The sequence below is a fragment of the Garra rufa genome, chromosome 1, assembly GCF_049309525.1.
Source record: "Garra rufa chromosome 1, GarRuf1.0, whole genome shotgun sequence".
NCBI classification, from domain to species: Eukaryota; Metazoa; Chordata; class Actinopteri; order Cypriniformes; family Cyprinidae; genus Garra; species Garra rufa.
In genome coordinates, this window is record NC_133361.1 from 23,424,472 (window position 1) to 23,444,310 (window position 19,839).

The 19,839-nt window shown below is 42.0% G+C and overlaps 1 pseudogene; it reads right to left on the reverse strand.

Annotated features, from left to right (window-relative positions):
* Nucleotides 1–15,092, reverse strand: part of LOC141298402 (Fc receptor-like protein 5) — a 45,258-nt pseudogene extending 30,166 nt beyond the window's left edge.
* Between the last annotated feature and the right edge of the window lie 4,747 nt (nucleotides 15,093–19,839).

Genomic DNA, 19,839 nt, shown 5'->3' on the forward strand with positions numbered 1-19,839 from the left:
ATCTTTAGTATAATGTACCAAATACCTAGTTGTAGCTTACTTATCTTTCTTCCCCTATAGTTAATTTATTATCATTAAATTGTTATTTCAGTTTTAAATCTGGTGCATTATAATTACATATTCAGATCAAGAAAACAGATGAAACATTTGTTGAAAACACCCCGGTTAGGAGTAAAATGCTTTATTGTGAACATACACATTACAGGTTGTTTTTCATGTATCTGGGATAGTCCAGGTGCATGGCATATATCAGTCCAAAACGAACACAGAAGGCCTGAGGAAGGTTGGCCAGGTCATCCATCACCACATTCCCTTCCAAGATGATTCCCACTTTGGACGGGTTCAGCTTAAGGTTTTCTTCACCGATGAAAAGCAATCCCACTGGAGTTTGCAATCCCACAAGTCATTGTCAGCTGTGTCCTTACAGAGAAAAAAAAAAAAAAGTACAATCGTGTGTTAGTTAGCACATACATTTTCAAAATGTTAACAATAAAAATACCCTAAGAAGAAACAGTCTACACTGACATATATTAAAAGACACTCTGTTCATACAAGATATGAGGCCTGGCTTGTTCAGATTCCTTTTCACTGTACAATTAACATCAACATATTTAATGTTAACTGAACCCAAAAATTTTCAGCCATGTTTTTTCAGTTAATTTCATACCACTGATTAAACATACAAACAATTTTATGGTAAAAAAAAAAAAAAAGTCAAAGTCTGAAATTCTGAATAAATATGTAGCACATAGTCCAGATTAATGGTTTGAAAATAAAATAAAAAACAAAGAACATGCATCTATGAGGGGCCGTGCAATCCATAATTCATTCTGGTACTCACACACACACACACACACACACACACACACACACACACACACACACACACACACACACACACACGCGCAGTCACACATGCATTCTCCTCACACACACACATGCATTCTCCTCTCATACACATATATTCTCCTTTCACACATATTATTCTCCTTTCACACACACATGCATTCACACATGCATTCTCCTCACACACACACATGCATTCTCCTCTCACACACATATATTCTCCTTTCACACATATTATTCTCCTTTCACACACACATGCATTCACACATGCATTCTGCTCACACACACACATGCATTCTCCTCTCACACACATATTCTCCTTTCACACATATTATTCTCCTTTCACACACACATGCATTCACACATGCATTCTCCTCACACACGCGCACACACACACACACACACACACACACACACACACACACACACATGCATTCACACATGCATTCTCCTCACACACACACACATGCATTCTCCTCTCACACACATATATTCTCCTTTCACACACATATTCTCCTTTCACACACACATTCTCCTTTCACACACACACATGCATTCACACATGCATTCTCCTCACACACACACACACACACACACACACACACACACACATTCTCCTCACACACACACATGCATTCTCCTCTCACACACATATATTCTCCTTTCACACATATTATTCTCCTTTCACACACACATGCATTCACACATGCATTCTCCTCACACACACACATGCATTCTCCTCTCACACACATATATTCTCCTTTCACACACACATGCATTCACACATGCATTCTCCTCACACACGCACACACACACACACACACACACACACACACACACAAACATGCATTCTCCTCACACACACACATATTCTTAACTTACCAGATACAGTAGGCTGTGGTAAACCGCGTAAAACAGCCGCACGTGTTCCCGCTATCTTCATGGAAAAAACGCCGCTTGCATCAGCCGGCCAGGTGAAAGCCTAAAGGCAGTGAAACTGGTTAAAATCGTGTTTTTACAGCACGCGATCAGCAACTCGCGTGAAAAAAGTGATCTAGCGTTAGATATCGATTAACTGTGGATAAAAAAAACAATGAACCGGTAAACGTAAAAAAAATGTTTCCACCGCTGCCCCAAACCCTTCCCCCCACAGTTAGCTAAATATACATTACACAGGTAAGTTAGCCAGTGTCTAAAATGTCCGTCGAAATGGCGAAAATTTAAATGAGGTTTTTACAGTTAAACTCACCATCCAGTTCCTCGCCAGCAGTGCCTGAATCCACACAACCGCAACAAAGACAGTAAACTTCGACTCAGTGCTTGGCTGAAATCAGTTTTGGACTGTTTTTGTTTTGTACTATATGTCTGTATTTATTTGTGTGTAGAGCAGGCTGCAATAAAGATTGTTAAAATAAGGAAACACACACACATTGATACCTTGAGCAACTGATCATGTCACTGGGAAGAAGAGGTGTGGTCTGTTCAATAACTTTTCAATTTAAGCTTATTGTACTTCAAATTATTTGCACATTGGACTATGCCAACTAATTAGTAGAATATACTTAAAATTATTAAGTAATACCATCAAACTTTTTTGTTTTAGTGCATTATGCTTGAATATTTAAGTAGAAACTAAATCCGGGCTAACAGTGAAGAAATATAGCTGCTCATAGCAATTATGAAGCCAAACAATGCCAACATTTATTTGGAATAATGCAAAAAGTTGAAGGACAACAGAGGTGCAATTTCAAGATGACCATGAAATCATCAACCTTTAGGTTAGCAGCCATATCAGCAGTTAAAAAGACTCATCAGTAACTAAAGTTTTACAAAGGTACAGCAGTTTATGTTGAAATTCAAAACAGCTGTTTAGAAAATTTAAAGCCAACAGTCTGAACACAAACAGAGGAATGAATACACTCTTACTAACTAACTGTACTAGTGAATATCTACTTAAGACAACAGGCACAAAAACTATGAAAAACAAACCAACGGAACTGATTCAACACCATTACACTCATATATACATAATGCTGGGTTTAAAACTCTGAGAGGAGCAAGAAAAGAAAAGAAATATCCAGGAACACAAAATCACTTAATCCTTTTCATAATAAAAGAGCAATTAAAATCTCAAAATGATACAGGAATAGTGTTAATAGTGTTTATTGTTTTACAATCTCACCTCTGACTGAGACCCAGCTCTTGGGTGACTCTCCTCTCTCTGGGTGTTTGCAGTAGTAGAAACCCTCATGTGACTTTGAGACATTAGAGATGATCATCTCTGTAGTTTGACTCTGGATGAGTGATCCATCTTTATAGAAATCAGCTGTGAGGTTTGGTGGGGTTGTAAACTCATGTAAACAGTGTAGAGTCAGAGTATCTCCTTTAGTCACAGGATGAACAGGACTCTCCAGAATCACACCAGCTACAGAAACAGAGGAAAGCAGCACAGATGAACGCTCTGAACCCCATAGTGTTTAAATGAATAGGGGGAATGACAAGAGAAACAGACGAGGAGGATCTAAGAGTTGGAATGTGAATCAAATTATATGAGGGTGAAAGATTATGCAGAGCTTAAAAGTAAGAATCTTGAACCTTAAACTATATTTCACATCAAGCCAATGTAAATAATGAAAAATAGGAGGGATGTGCAATAATACAATAAAAAACTGTAATAAAATTATATATTTACTGATTTTTATTATTATTATTTTATTAAATTATTTATTTTCACACTGGTGTCCAGGGGGTTATTAGCATGTTACTATAAAGTTGCTAGGTTGTTCCCCCTCAAAATAAAAGACATTTATTTGTATGACATGTGGGTAAATGAACATATAGAGCTGCAGGATTCTGGATAAATTGAGAATCACATGTTTTTTTTTTATGACAATGGTCAAAAGGTAGACAAGTGGTTTAATAGTCAAACGTTTAATAGTCTAGCAGATTTGTTGCTATTTAGCAATACTATTGCATGTGTGATTGAATCAAGTTCACAATCTGGCTATTTATTTCTGAAAAATAAAACACTCACAGTGTACAGTGATATTAACAAGATGACAGTTCTCTCCAGATTCAGACTGACACCAGTACACTCCAGTGTCCCATGTGCTGGTGGAGCTGATTGTACATGTAGATCCTGTTTGTGATCCTCTGTGTAATGATAAACAATCTTCCAGCCCCCAGCTGTCTGTGTATCTTCTCACTGCCCATCTATCAGAGTTACTCTGGTCCTCACAGCTCAGAGAGAGAGAGACAGATGTGAAGTGTTGAGTTCTGTTGACTGATGATCAGAGAGACTGGAGGAGAAACACCTGAAAAGACAATTACATAATTACAAAATTAATAATAATAATAAAAAAAAAACTGATATAATACTTTACACAATGTACACTGTTTTTAAAACATCTTCTCAGAAAAAATACTACAGTTCTAATATCTGAAAATCCATAAGTCATTACTAAGTATTTCTATTTAAAACTTCATAAACAAAATTGCACCTTAATGTATTTATCATTATGCTGTCAGCAAACAAGCCAAAGACAACTTTGACAAACTACAAAAACCTGCATAAGGTGTTGGAGAAAGAAAAAAAAACAACCTTTGGGAGAAAGTTTTCCATGACAAATTTTCACCATCATAATTAAACATTTTACATGTTTGCAGCTAATCTAGGAATCAAGGTTTTGCTGGTTAGTTTGCTCTCTGAGATGCAGTAACTACACCTGACAGTAAAAGCATCTATCTCCATTGACACCACTAAAAATTAGCTGTATATTATGATGTGCTAAAATTTCAAGACACATCAAGCTCTAAAAATAAATAAATAAATAAATAAATAATAATAATAATAATAATAATAAAAGATTAAGAATGTATCATGCACATTGATTCAGTTTGAACTCACCAGTGACCCATATTAACTGTGTGTTGCTGTAGATTGTGTAATACTCTGGTTTTCCTCTCTTTGCTGTGCACACATAAACTCCTGTGTGCTTTAGAGCAGCAGAACTGACAGTGTAGTTTCCTCCAGCTCCTCTGCTGCTGTCTGAGAGCATCTTATTACTATTACTGTTGTCTGTAAAAAGTGAAAATGTCATGACTCTGGGCTGCGGGTTTTCCCTCCTCCACTTGAGGTCACTGTCTCCCTTCCTCCTGCACCCCACTCCACTAATTGTGCACACCTGTCTAGTTACACACATCTGCCACACTCATCACACCCACAGCTGTTCCCCATTAGCACAGTCTTTATAGTCTCCCCTCTCCCAACACTCTGTCTGGTTGCATTGTTTTCTGAAATCTGTTTGTACCCTGAAGTCTGTGTTCTAGCTCGTGTCTGTATTCTGTTTGTGTTCCAGTTCTGTCGATCTTGCATTTCATGTTGTGTGTTGTGCCGTGTTGGCCTCTTGTTTTGTTAATTAAATATATTTGACCTCACCTGCAATTTGGACCCAGACCTCATTCATCTCTGCTCATGACAGAATGCAACCAGCAAGAATGGGTCCAGCAGGGAGGTTGCTGAACCTCCGCCAGGTAGACCAAAGTATAGAGGATTACGCCAGGGACTTCATTGGCGTGGCGGGGCAGATCACCGAGAAGACCTGCCTCTTGGTTTTTTTTGCCTTCAAGTCCATTATGCCTTACTGGCTCCCCATGGAGTCACTGGAGCAGTATGTCAATCGGGCTCTATACTTGAGGGGCTCGGCCTTCAGGGTGGAGTTGGCTGCGGAACCTGCTCACGTTCGTCTGGCGGTGGCGGTGTCCGCTCACGTTCCTCGGGCGGCGGTGCCCGCTGACGTTCCTCTGGCGACGGTGCCCGCTCGCGTTCCTCTGGCGGCGGTGCTCGCTGTGGTTCCTCTGGCGGCGGTGCTCGCTGTGGTTCCTCTGGCGGCGGTGCCCGCCGACGTTCCTCTGGCGGCGTTGCCCGCTGACGTTCCTCTGGCGGCAGTGCCCGCTGACGTTCCTCTGGCGGCGGTGCCCGCTCGCGTTCCTCTGGCGGTGGTGCCCACTGACGTTCCTCTGGCGGCGATGCCCCCTCACGTTCCTCTGGCGGCGGTGGCCGATGACGTTCCTCTGGCGGCGGTGCCCGCTGACGTTCCTCTGGCGGCGATGCCCGCTGACGTTCCTCTGGCGGCGGTGCCCGCTGACGTTCCTCTGGCGGCGGTGCCCGCTGACGTTCCTCTGGCGACGGTGCCCGCTCGCGTTCCTCTGGCGGCGTTGCCCGCTGACGTTCCTCTGGCGGCAGTGCCCGCTGACGTTCCTCTGGCGGCGGTGCCCACTGTGGTTCCTCTGGTGGCAGTGCCCGCTGACGTTCCTCTGGCGACGGTGCCCGCTCATGTTGTGTGTTGTGCCGTGTTGGCCTCTTGTTTTGTTAATTAAATATATTTGACCTCACCTGCAATTTGGACCCAGACCTCATTCATCTCTGCTCATGACAGAATGCAACCAGCAAGAATGGGTCCAGCAGGGAGGTTGCTGAACCTCCGCCAGGTAGACCAAAGTATAGAGGATTACGCCAGGGACTTCATTGGCGTGGCGGGGCAGATCACCGAGAAGACCTGCCTCTTGGTTTTTTTTGCCTTCAAGTCCATTATGCCTTACTGGCTCCCCATGGAGTCACTGGAGCAGTATGTCAATCGGGCTCTATACTTGAGGGGCTCGGCCTTCAGGGTGGAGTTGGCTGCGGAACCTGCTCACGTTCGTCTGGCGGTGGCGGTGTCCGCTCACGTTCCTCGGGCGGCAGTGCCCGCTGACGTTCCTCTGGCGGCGGTGCCCGCTGACGTTCCTCTGGCGGCGATGCCCGCTGACGTTCCTCTGGCGGCGGTGCCCGCTGACGTTCCTCTGGCGACGGTGCCCGCTCGCGTTCCTCTGGCGGCGGTGCTCGCTGTGGTTCCTCTGTCGGCGGTGCTCGCTGTGGTTCCTCTGGCGGCGGTGCCCGCCGACGTTCCTCTGGCGGCGTTGCCCGCTGACGTTCCTCTGGCGGCAGTGCCCGCTGACGTTCCTCTGGCGGCGGTGCCCACTGTGGTTCCTCTTGCGGCAGTGCCCGCTGACGTTCCTCTGGCGACGGTGCCCGCTCGCGTTCCTCTGGCGGCGGTGCCCGCTGTGGTTCCTCTGGCGGCAGTGCCCGCTGACGTTCCTCTGGCGGCGGTGCCCGCTCGCGTTCCTCTGGCGGTGGTGCCCACTGACGTTCCTCTGGCGGCGATGCCCCCTCACGTTCCTCTGGCGGCGGTGGCCGATGACGTTCCTCTGGCGGCGGTGCCCGCTGACGTTCCTCTGGCGGCGATGCCCGCTGACGTTCCTCTGGCAGCGGTGCCCGCTGACGTTCCTCTGGCGGCGGTGCCCGCTGACGTTCCTCTGGCGACGGTGCCCGCTCGCGTTCCTCTGGCGGCGGTGCTCGCTGTGGTTCCTCTGGCGGCGGTGCCCGCTGACGTTCCTCTGGCGGCGTTGCCCGCTGACGTTCCTCTGGCGGCAGTGCCCGCTGACGTTCCTCTGGCGGCGGTGCCCACTGTGGTTCCTCTGGTGGCAGTGCCCGCTGACGTTCCTCTGGCGACGGTGCCCGCTCGCGTTCCTCTGGCGGCGGTGCCCGCTGTGGTTCCTCTGGCGGCAGTGCCCGCTGACGTTCCTCTGGCGGCGGTGCCCGCTCGCGTTCCTCTGGCGGTGGTGCCCACTGACGTTCCTCTGGCGGCGATGCCCCCTCACGTTCCTCTGGCGGCGGTGGCCGATGACGTTCCTCTGGCGGCGATGCCCGCTGACGTTCCTGTTCCTCTGCCGGCGGTGCCCGCTGACGTTCCTCTGGCGGCGGTGCCCGCTCGCGTTCCTCTGGCGGCGGTGCCCGCTGAGGTTCCTCTGCCGGCGATGCCCGCTCACGTTCTTCTGGCGGCGGTGCCCGATGACGTTCCTCTGGCGGCGATGCCCGCTGACGTTCCTGTTCCTCTGGCGGCGATGCCCGCTGACGTTCCTGTTCCTCTGGCGGCGGTGCCCGCTCGCGTTCCTCTGGCGGCGGTGCCCGCTGAGGTTCCTCTGGCGGCGATGCCCCCTCACGTTCTTCTGGCGGCGGTGCCCGATGACGTTCCTCTGGCAGCGATGCCCGCTGACATTCCTGTTCCTCTGGCGGCGGTGCCCGCTGATGTTCCTCTGGCGGCGTTGCCCGCTGACGTTCCTCTGGCGGCGTTGCCCGCTGACATTCCTCTGGCGGCGTTGCCCGATGACGTTCCTCTGGCGGCGTGTAACGGCCAAAGCTATGTTTTTGCATACATTACATTATATTGTGAGGTGCCCTTTAAGAGACTGATCACGTAACATATAACTTACGCTGTGTGGAGATGACGTAGAATGACTACGTGACTGTTTTAATGAGAACCATACAGATGATAAGTTCGCTCTGCCTTCTTGCTATTATTTTGCCTTCACTTTTATTTTGTAACGCCAAGAAAGAGTTGTCATGTACCAACCATTAAATGTGTGGATCACCTTGCCGTTTTCTATCTCTTTCATTTCGTACTTTAATAGTTATCCGGGTTAGAGCGTTACAGGCGGTGCCCCCTCACGTTCCTCTGGCGGCGGTGCCCGCTGACGTTCCTGTTCCTCTGGCGGCGGTGCCCGCTGAGGTTCCTCTGGCGGCGATGCCCCCTCACGTTCTTCTGGCGGCGGTGCCCGATGACGTTCCTCTGGCAGCGATGCCCGCTGACATTCCTGTTCCTCTGGCGGCGGTGCCCGCTGACGTTCCTCTGGCGGCGTTGCCCGCTGACGTTCCTCTGGCGGCGTTGCCCGCTGACATTCCTCTGGTGGCGTTGCCCGCTGACATTCCTCTGGCGGCGTTGCCCGATGACGTTCCTCTGGCGGCGATGCCCCCTCACGTTCCTCTGGCGGCGGTGCCCGCTGACGTTCCTGTTCCTCTGGCGGCGGTGCCCGCTGACGTTCCTGTTCCTCTGGCGGCGGTGCCCGCTGACGTTCCTCTGGCGGCGTTGCCCGCTGACGTTCCTCTGGCGGCGTTGCCCGCTGACGTTCCTCTGGCGGCGTTGCCCGCTGACATTCCTCTGGCGGCGTTGCCCGCTGACATTCCTCTGGCGGCGGTGCCCGCTGACGTTCCTCTGGCGGCGGTGCCCGCTCACGTTTTTCCAGAGTCCGGTCAGGCAGCGCTTCCTGAGTCCGGTCACGCCCTGCCCGAGCTCCCGGGCCCGACGCTGGTCTTGCACAGCCTCCCAGAACCTTCGTCTCCGGGCCTGCTGCCGTTGCACGGGCCTGGCCCACCATCCCTCCCCCTGTGTCACCATTCCCCCGTTCCTCCTCCCTCCAGACTTTTTGTTTTGACTTTATGGAACGTCTGGAAGCCGTTCCTTGAGGAGGGGGTCCTGTCATGACTCTGGGCTGCGGGTTTTCCCTCCTCCACTTGAGGTCACTGTCTCCCTTCCTCCTGCACCCCACTCCACTAATTGTGCACACCTGTCTAGTTACACACACCTGCCACACTCATCACACCCACAGCTGTTCCCCATTAGCACAGTCTTTATAGTCTCCCCTCTCCCAACACTCTGTCTGGTTGCATTGTTTTCTGAAATCTGTTTGTACTCTGAAGTCTGTGTTCTAGCTCGTGTCTGTATTCTGTTTGTGTTCCAGTTCTGTCGATCTTGCATTTCATGTTGTGTGTTGTGCCGTGTTGGCCTTTTGTTTTGTTAATTAAATATATTTAACCTCACCTGCAATTTGGACTCAGACCTCATTCATCTCTGCTCGTGACAGAAAATGTGCAGTTACCTCAAGATATAAGCCATTTTTAGTGAGCCATTTTAGATAAGTCATTTTTACATGAGTTTACATAAGTCTTATAAATTACCTTTGTTGGTATAATAAATAATTTTAATCTCTACAATATTTTTATGAAGCAAGTTTATTAAGATGTTACTACATGAAGTGCATAATATCTTACCTGATGAAACTGTCAGAGTGTACCAGCTGAATGTCCAGCCTATAGAGGAGCTGTTAACATCACAGATCAGAGTCACTGGATCTCCTTCAGTCAACCACTTCTGTGAATAAACACTTAAAACTGCCTGGGCTCTATCTAAAATAGAGAAATCACTCATTAATAACATGATAAACTTGTGTGTGTTTATGAAAAGATGATCAAACTCACCTGATACTGTCAGTGTAAGTGCATCACTGTGTTGTGATCTGCGTGATCCTCCTATCTCTACTCCATAACAGAAGTATTTACCTGCATCAGACTTTTTAACAGGACTGAATGTGTGTTCCTGTAGTTCACTGAAAACATAGGCTGAACTGTCTTTATACCAGCTGTACTGCCAGCCAGTGACTCTTTCACCATCAATGTCACATCTGAGAGTGACTGTCTCTCCTCTGAATACATGTTGATCAGGTTTGATGGTCACTTTGGCTTTTGGTCTTTCTGTACAATGACGACAATTCACAATGAAAATAATGTGCTGTTTTTACTGTATGAACACAGTTACTTGATTGTAAAGCACACATAATTCAGCTTAGACTGAAGTTTAGTTCTCTATAGATGTCATTCATAGAACATACAAACAATGGCTATTTGGATACATCAGTTGTGAAAGTTTTTCAACAAGTTTTCCAACAAAAGATCTTGTCTCTCACTGTTTTGACTTCACAGAGAATGTAAGAAATATATCTGTTGTTTTTGATAGACCGATGTTTTTTGGTGTTTAATGTCACACCTCAAACTTGTCACATGAATAATTCAACTTGTTAAAAAGGTGCATTTATAATCATAATGAAATGTAATTTCTCAACTCTCAGTTGGTTTGTAATATTCACCCATATGTTATGAAATACACTCATCTAATTCATTCACCTTCAGTGTGTCCAGAGTAGATGTTTGAAATCAGCACTGAAAACAAAAAGAAAAAACGTATTACAGTGTGAACACAGAGCTGATCAGCTGTGTATTTTACAGCATCTTATAGTGTGCCCAGATCTAATGCCATCTGTATGAGACAATAATGATTTGGTTAAAATATATAAGATTCAAAATTCCAAGAAAGCTATTTCTGTTTAGACTGAGTTTTGAGTGAGTTTCAGTTTAAGGACGCTAATAATTTTCAGTAAAAATAAATAAATCAATAAAAAAATAAATCAAATAAATCAATCTTCTTCACTTGATATGGTGTGGGAAACTGTATATACAGTGCTGCTTTAAAGTTTTTGAACCCACAATATGACCCAAAACATCATTAGACATTCATAAGCCTTGAAAGTAGACAAAGAGAACCCAATCAAACAAGTGAGAGAAAAATATTTTCTTTGTCATTTATTTATTGAGAAAAATGATCCAGTGTTACATATCTGTGCAGGGCTGGCCCGTGGCATAGGCATAATAGGCAAATGCTAGGGGCGCTGCCGATCCCTAGGGGCGCTAAATGTGTTTTCCCAAATTATCAATATTATTTCAATCCTATGAATCTAAAATATTACAAAAAAGCAATCATCATACATCAGTCATACATCAGTTACCTGATTGTGATAGTCACTAAAACATATCCACTATGAACAAAATCAGGACAAAAACAGAGGTAATGTGATGAAACTATGATAATCATATACAAAAAATGGATTAGGTAAAAGTTTGTAAACTAACTTTATGTTGGCCTAGTCTAGAAAGCCTAGACTAAAAGTTTAAAATTGCGACATTAACAATGTCTTTATAGTTAGTATTTGGGTATTTATGGCATTTTTTTTTTTTAATTGGCTAATCAGGAAACACTCAGGAAAAAGGTATACATACAAACAAACATACTAATTGTTTTCATATAGACCTTTTTCCTGAGTGAACGATGAGTGCCGCCATTATGAATTCTAACTTCAGATTGGATGCTCTTCTGTTCCGGAGTGCCAATCTGTTTTTAATGTAGCTAATGTTGGTACAGGAAAAAAAGTATATAACTTGGCAACATTTTATGTAAAATTCACTTTAAAGAAGTACGTTTAAAGACGTTAGAAAGGGCTATAGTTTAGTAGAACATTACTGCCATTTACTGGAAACTGAACACTTCACGTGTATTTTGAAGATTAAACGGTAGCATTACTGTATGCTTGTGAAGTTTTCAAACAAAACTGTATTAGTTTTGTGCAGGAATACCAGTTGTAAATTATTCTTGCTGTTTGTGTTTAATTTATATTGTGGCTTAGGTAGCACCTATATTTTTAGAATTGGCCGGCCCTGTATCTGTGCATTGCAAAAGTATGTGAATCTATTGGATTAGCAGTTAATTTAAAGATAAAATTAGAGTCCATCTGTGGAGATGTGTTTTCAGTCAGTGCAATGACTATCAAATGTCAGTATGTGACCAGTTTTATTCAAAGAACAGGGATCTATCAAAGTCTGATCATGTTTGTGGAAGTGAATCATGTCACGAACAAGGGAGATTACTGAGGACCTCGGAAAAAGAGTTGATGTTGCTCATCAGGCTAGAAAAGGTTACAAAACCATCTCTAAAGAGTTTGGACTCCACAAATCCAGAGTCAGACAGATTGTGTACAAATGGAGGAAATTCAAGACCAGCTTTTACCTTCCTGAGAAGTGGTTGACCAACAAAGATCACTCCAAAGCAGAACGTGTAATAGTCTGGGAGGTTGCAAAAATGACTAAACTAAACTAAAGGCCTTTCTCACATTGGCTAATGTTAATGTTCATGAGCCCACCATCAGGAGAACACTGAGCAACCATGATGTGCATGGTGGAGTTGCAAGAAGAAAGCCACTGTTCTCCAAAAAGAAAATTGCTTGCTAAAGATCATGTGGACAAGCCAGAGGACTATTTGAAAAAGTTTTAATGGATGGATGAAACCAAAATAGAACATGTTGGTTTAAATAAGAAGCTATAATGTTTGGAGAAACACACTGCATTTCAACTTAAGAATCTTATCCCATCTGTGAAACATGGTGGTGGTAGTATCATGGCTTGGGTCTGTTTTGCTGCATTTTGGCCAGGACAGTCTGCCATTTATGGAACAATGAATTCTGAATTATACCAGCAAATTCTAAAGGAAATGTCAGGACATCTGTTTTAGAACAGATGAGTCTCAAGAAAATGTGTGTCATGCAGCAAGAAAACAACCCCAAGCACACAAGTCATTCTACCAAAGAATGTTTGAAGAAGAACAAAGTTAATGTTTTTGAATGGTTGAGTCAAAGTCCAGACCTTAATCCAATTAAAATGTTGTGGATGAATCTAAGCGAGCAGTTTATAGGAGGAAACCCACCGACATCACAGAGTTTAAGTGGTTCTGCACTAAATAATGGGCTAAAACTCCTACATGTTATTGTGCAGGACTAATCAGCATTTACAAGAAACTTCACCTTCAGTTACTGCAGCAAAAAGGGGGTCACACCAGATACTGAAAGCAAAGATTCACATACTTTTGCAATGCACAGATATGTACACTGGATCAGTTTTCTCATTAAATAAATGATAAAGAAATTATTTTTCTCTCATTTGTATGACTGGGTTCTCTTTGTCTACTTTCAGGATTTATATGAAACTCTTATGATGTTTTGAGTCATATTTATGCAGAAATACAGAAAATTATAAAGGGTTCACAAACTTTCAAGCAGTCTAAATATATAATTAAGCATAGAACTACAGGTATGTGCCAAAAAATTAGAATATCAAGGGAAAGTCCATTTATTTCAATAATTTGTTTCAAATAATGAAACTTGTATGTTATATTAGTTCACTACACACAAAGTGAAATATTTCAAGCTTTTATTTGTTTCAGTTTTGATTATTATGGATTAAAGACAAAAAAAATCACACAATTAGAATAGTTCATGTGACCAATAAAAAGAGGATCTTAAACACATGTTGGCCTTCTGAAAAGTGTGTTAATGCACTGTATTATGTCCTCAGTGCTTTGTTAGGTTTCCTTTTGCACTAATTACAGCATCAAGGCGGTGTGGCATGGAGGCGATCAGCCTTTGACACAGTTGAGGTGTTATGGTAGCCCAAGTTGCTTTGATATTGGCCTTCAGCTCGTCTGCATTTCAGGTCTCTGTTCCCTCATCTTCCTTTTGACAATACCCCATAGATTTTCAATGGGGTTTAAGTCAGGCAAGTTTGCCGGCCAATCAAGTACAGTTATTCCATGGCTATTAAACCAGGTACTGGTAGTTTTGGCTTTATGAGCAGGTGCCAAATCCTGCTGGAAAATAAAATCATCATCTCCAAAAAGCTTGATTTCCAAATGAAATGCAAAATTTGCTTTCATCTGAAAATAGGACTTGGGACCACTGGGCAACAGACCAATACTTTTTCTCCTTAGCATGGAATTCTCCAGCTGTAGCCCATGTCATGCAGACATCTGTACTGTATGTTGTGGTTCTTGATGCACTGACACCAGCCTCAGTCCACTCCTTATGAAGCTCCCCCAGATTTCTGAACCGCCCTTGCTTGACAACGGTCAACTACGGTTGGCTACGGTCATCCCTGTCAACTTTTTCGGCCACATTTTTCCCTTCCTCTTAACACTCTGTTAATATACTTCGATACTGCGCTCTGTGAGCATCTAGCTTCTTTTGCAATTGCCTTTTGAGACTTTTCCTCCTTATGGAGGGTGTCAATGATGGTCTTCTGTTCTGAACAACCATCAAGTCAGCAGTCTTCCCCATGATTCTGAAGCCTACTAAGTCAGACTGAGACTATTTAAAGGCTGAGGAAACCTTTGCAAGTGTTTTGCGTTAATTAGCTGACTAGATTGGGACACAGGGAGCCTACAATGTTGAACTTTGTCATGATATTCAAATTTTGTGAAATACTGGATTTGGGTTTTTTTAATCTTTAATCCATAATCATTAAAATTGAAACAATTAAAGGCTTGAAATATTTCACTTTGTGTGTAGTGAACTAATATAACATACAAGTTTCACTTTTTGAAACAAATTATTGAAATCAATGGACTTTCCTTCGATATTCTAATTTTGTGGCACATACCTGTATTTAGGGATCTTCAAGCCAGCAGTCTGATCACAAACAGAAATAAAGTCAAACTCTTACTAACTGCTTACTGGTGAATATTACAACAAAAGTGATTAATTCATTCATATTTCATGGACTATAGCTGGATTTGAAACTCTGAGAGCAGCAAAAGACAGTTCCAGGAACACCAAAACACTTGATCATTTACATAATACAATAATTATCATCCACTAAAACACATAAAGAGAAAATAATACTCACAGAGCACAAGAGGAAGTTGAGCGAGCTCCATACTGACTGAATGATAGCAGACGGTTAAAGACTCTAGACTTCCTGAAACCTGCAGTCAGATCTTTAGAAACACCATGACAGATTAAAGACATTCAAATGTATCAGTGTGTTACAGAAAATATGTTGATATGTTGATAATCTTGTAACATGTTTTCCGAAAACTAACATACAAGTTTTCTACAGAAATGTTGTAATCACTCATATTCAGTACTAAACTGAATAGTATTTATTTGGCATTATAAAAATTTGTATTCTGGTGTGTTAAATGAACAAAGGAAACAGAACAATATTTTGAAGGCTCTTTGTAATGGTGATATTAGCTGTTTTTATAATCATGTATTAACAAGAAATTAAAGTGAACAGCTGCTGCTCCCCCCTCACTGGTTAGTGCCATGGAGCTAAAAGAGAACAAACCAAACCACAACTAGAGCTCATATGTATTTATATCTATGTCAGGCCTCTGACACTGATGGTGTTGAGTTTGACTGATATATTTGTAAACTGAAAACACAGCTCAATATTCATACACCAAGGCAATGAATGGGCATTAAAACAAATTTAATGATTATGATTTCAGTTCCTCTTAATGAATCAACCTTCTTAACAATTTGAAAAAATGTCTTTTCAGTTGTTTTAAGAAATTCTTATTTTCAGCAGAAGTCTGTTAATTGTGTAAAAGGGTCATAAGTATTTTATTATCATTTGAACGGTTTACGCATGGTGGAAAATTAAACACTGAAATGTGTGAGGTACTGTAGACTCTGAACAGTAATTATGCAAGATGGCGCCGGTGTACTTGGCACGCCGTCCTTCACTCTCGCTTTGCGAGTTTGTCTTTGTTGTATTTGTGATCATATCTTTTTATGTGATGAACTCCTCTGCTTTGATCACCTATGACCGGCAAATGCTTACAGATGTCGCAGGAGACGTGGACGGCGAAGTGGTTTTGCGGTGAAGATGAAGGCGAGTTTTACTTCCTCTAATGCGACCTACTCTCATTTCCTCAAACTACCATTTGAACGTGAAGAGAGGTGGTCTCTCACCGGGCGCCCTTCTGAATCTTCGTATAAATGGATTTTACCGGTGCGTCCATGCGACGGAGCCATATCATCATGCTATTGGATCCCTAGGCTTCGCAGACGGAAGGCGAATCTGCAGAATCTCCGACAAGTTTGCTGCGTTTCAACCCTAGAGGAGGTATCAACTGAATTAACTTTGGCAGTGATGAATGTGCGTTCATTATCAAATAAGACATTTATTTTAAATAACTTTTTTACTGAACGCAACTTAGACTTTCTATTATTGTCTGAGACGTGGCTAATTCCTGACGATCTAAGTCCATTCACGGATCTGTTACCTCAGGACTGTAGCTTTTTTAATACTCCACGAATTACAAGTCGTGGTGGAGGTCTGGCATCTATTTTTAAAAATAGTTTCTCGTGTCAGCTATTATCTGCCGGCACATTTTTAAGTTTTGAACTGCAGTTGTTTCTGGTTAATCAAGTTGCATGTGCTGTAATATATCGACCGCCTGCATACAACAAGGATTTTATTTGTGAGTTTACTGATTTTTTAAGTGAAATTGTACTGAAATATGATAAATTGCTACTAGTGGGTGATTTTAACATACATGTGTGTTGTCCTACAAAGCCACTGGCAAGAGATTTTTTGAATGTAATCGATTCTTTCAATCTTATACAACACGTGCATAAACCCACTCATGTTCAAGGTCATATTTTAGACCTAGTTTTGACTCATGGTTTATCTATTGCTGATGTTGAAATATCAGATCAAGTTTTTTCTGACCATAAGTCAATTATTTTTAAGATGTTGACACCACGTGGAGTTGAAAAACCTAGAGCTCAAAGCCAACTACGACGGGCTTTAAATGCTGGAGCAATAGAGCAATTTAAAGATCAATTTTTTGAAATTAATCCTTTTTATTTTTTGGATAGTTTCTCTCTTAATGTGGACTCCTCACTTGAGGTGCTATATTCTGTTTGTTCATCCCTCTTGGACTCAGTAGCCCCACTTTATGTTAAAAAGTGTAAATTTAGATCAGAGCCTTGGCTGAATGATGAGATTCGTGGGTTGAGGATAACCTGTCGAAAACTTGAACGAAAATGGAAAAAAGATAAGTTACAGGTATCTTTTCAAATGCTAAGGGAGTCTCAAGATAAGTATCAGAATACCGTACAGATGGCTAAGAGGAATTACTTTGCAGAAGTAATTACAAATAATAGTAGTAAGCCGCAAGTTTTATTCAACATAGTAAATTCTGTTTTTAACCCAAAATCAGATGCGCTATTCCATCTGTCAGCCATAACTTGTGAGACTTTTTTGGATTATTTTGTCCGAAAGATCTCTGATATTAAAACCACAATCAAACCTAGTTTGTTTGATCCTTTCTTTCGTTCGGCCACCATTTGTTACATTTGATCATTTTGAAATGATCTCCTTGCAGTCACTAGCCGAGGTAATTAAACACTCAAAAATAACTGACTGTTCATTAGACATTATTCCAGCTAAATTGATAAAAGAAGCATTTGATGTTATTGGCCATAGTATTTTAGTCATTATAAACAATAGTCTTTTAACTGGAGTTGTTCCTAAACATTTTAAACACGCTCTTGTCCAGCCCCTTTTGAAAAAAACTCACCTGGACCCTGCTGTCGTATCAAATTATCGGCCAATCTCGAAGTTACCTTTTTTTGTCTAAGGTTTTAGGGCTTTTCACAGTACAGAGTCCGCCTTGATTAGGGTTTTAAATGACTTACTGACTGCAGTCGACTCAGGGTCTTCAGCAGTTCTTGTTTTATTAGACCTTAGCGCTGCGTTTGATACCATTGACCACAACATTTTACTCACACGTCTAGAAAATGTAGTAGGAATTAAAGGCTCAGCGCTCGCATGGTTTAAGTCTTTTCTTTTAAATAGAACTTTTTCTGTAAATATTGGTCGAGATAGTTCACAATCTGCTTCTTTGCTTAGTGGGGTTCCACAGGGGTCCATTCTTGGCCCAATTTTGTTTTCCCTCTATTTGTTACCCCTCGGGTCAATTTTTAGCAAGCATGGAATACCCTTTCATTTCTATGCAGATGATATGCAAATTTATCTCCCTCTGAAAAAAAAACAGCAAGAACCAAATTGAGTTGTTGCAAAATTGTATAAATGACATTAAGTCATGGTTATCTTCAAATTTTTTAAAACTAAATGAAGAGAAAACTGAGGTTGTGTGGTTTGGAGTTCCAAACAATCTTGATGATCTGGGTGATTTAGCCCCCTTTTGTGAGCCATTAGTCCGAAATTTAGGTGTTCTTTTCGACAGTGATCTCAGGTTTGAGAGACAGATTCATTCTGTCGTTAAGTCTTGTTTCTATCATTTGAAATTAATAGCGAAAGTGAAACCATTTCTGTCCACTCGTGATCTCGAAAAGCTCATTCATGCATTTATATTTACAAGACTAGATTATTGCAATGCGTTATATATCGGCATAAATAAATCACTGATTAATCGATTACAATTAGTTCAAAACGCCGCTGCGAGACTGTTGACGGGGACTCGTAAGAGAGACCACATTACCCCAGTATTGAGCTCTTTAAATTGGCTACCAATTGACTGCAGAATAAATTTTACAATTTTAATTTTTGTTCATAAATCACTGCATGGTATGGCACCATTGTACCTGGTAAATCTTATTAAGAAATATGAACCAAAACGGTCCTTGAGGTCAGCTGACCAGCTGGTTTTAATGACTCCAAGAACAAAGCGGAAAAGTGGAGATCGAGCTTTTGCAGCGATTGCTCCAAAACTCTGGAATGATCTACCACTTTCTATCAGATTGGAAAGTACTTTTATTGTTTTTAAACATAAGCTTAAAGAATACCTGCTAGCTCGAGCATTTAATGGGGTATAGTAGTTACATTTGTAGGTTTATCAAACTGAGGTGTTTATTTTATTTCATTGTTATTCTATGTGGTGTTAATGATGTATGTTTATGATTATTTGTGTTTGTACAGCACTTTGTTCAATGACAAATTGTGTAAAAGTGCTTAATAAATAAAGTAAAGAAGAAAAGTAAAGATCAACAACAAAAGCACAGAAATACCAAACAAGTATAATATAACACAACAACAATGCACACTACACTGGTCACTGTATGTTTCACACTGTTAAGTAAGTAGTAACACTGTTAAAACTAGCAAATCTGAAGAGCAACTTTTTATTTTTTATTTTATTTTTTTTACATTTTTTATACATATATAGCCTACATCAGACATGTGTGAATATTTAACTGAGAGAATGATGTGAAAGAGGAAGTACAGTGGAAAAAATAAATAGCATGCATTTCTTGTTAATGGTGCTGTGATGCTAAATAAACCACCACACATGTGTGAAGAGAAGCTCACACCAATAGTTTTCAGATCTTGTTTTGTTAGTGCTTCATGCAGAATGAGAAATGTTAGTAAAACTAAACACACAAGAATTTTAATTAGTTGAGAAGTCAAAATCACTGTTGCTTATATTCGATTCAACATTTAGATTTTTTTATGTCAAGAAAAAGAATATGTACAATTTACAGTGTGAATTCGTGTGATTATAATTTGTAAGGTAAACAAACATAACAGCTTTACTGAGCCTAATATTAGCACTGAACTTCTTTACGATAAGTGTGTGTGATATAAACCATTGGTATGCTAATGACACACAGCTCTACTTTTTTATATCATCCAGTCGATCCCACAAT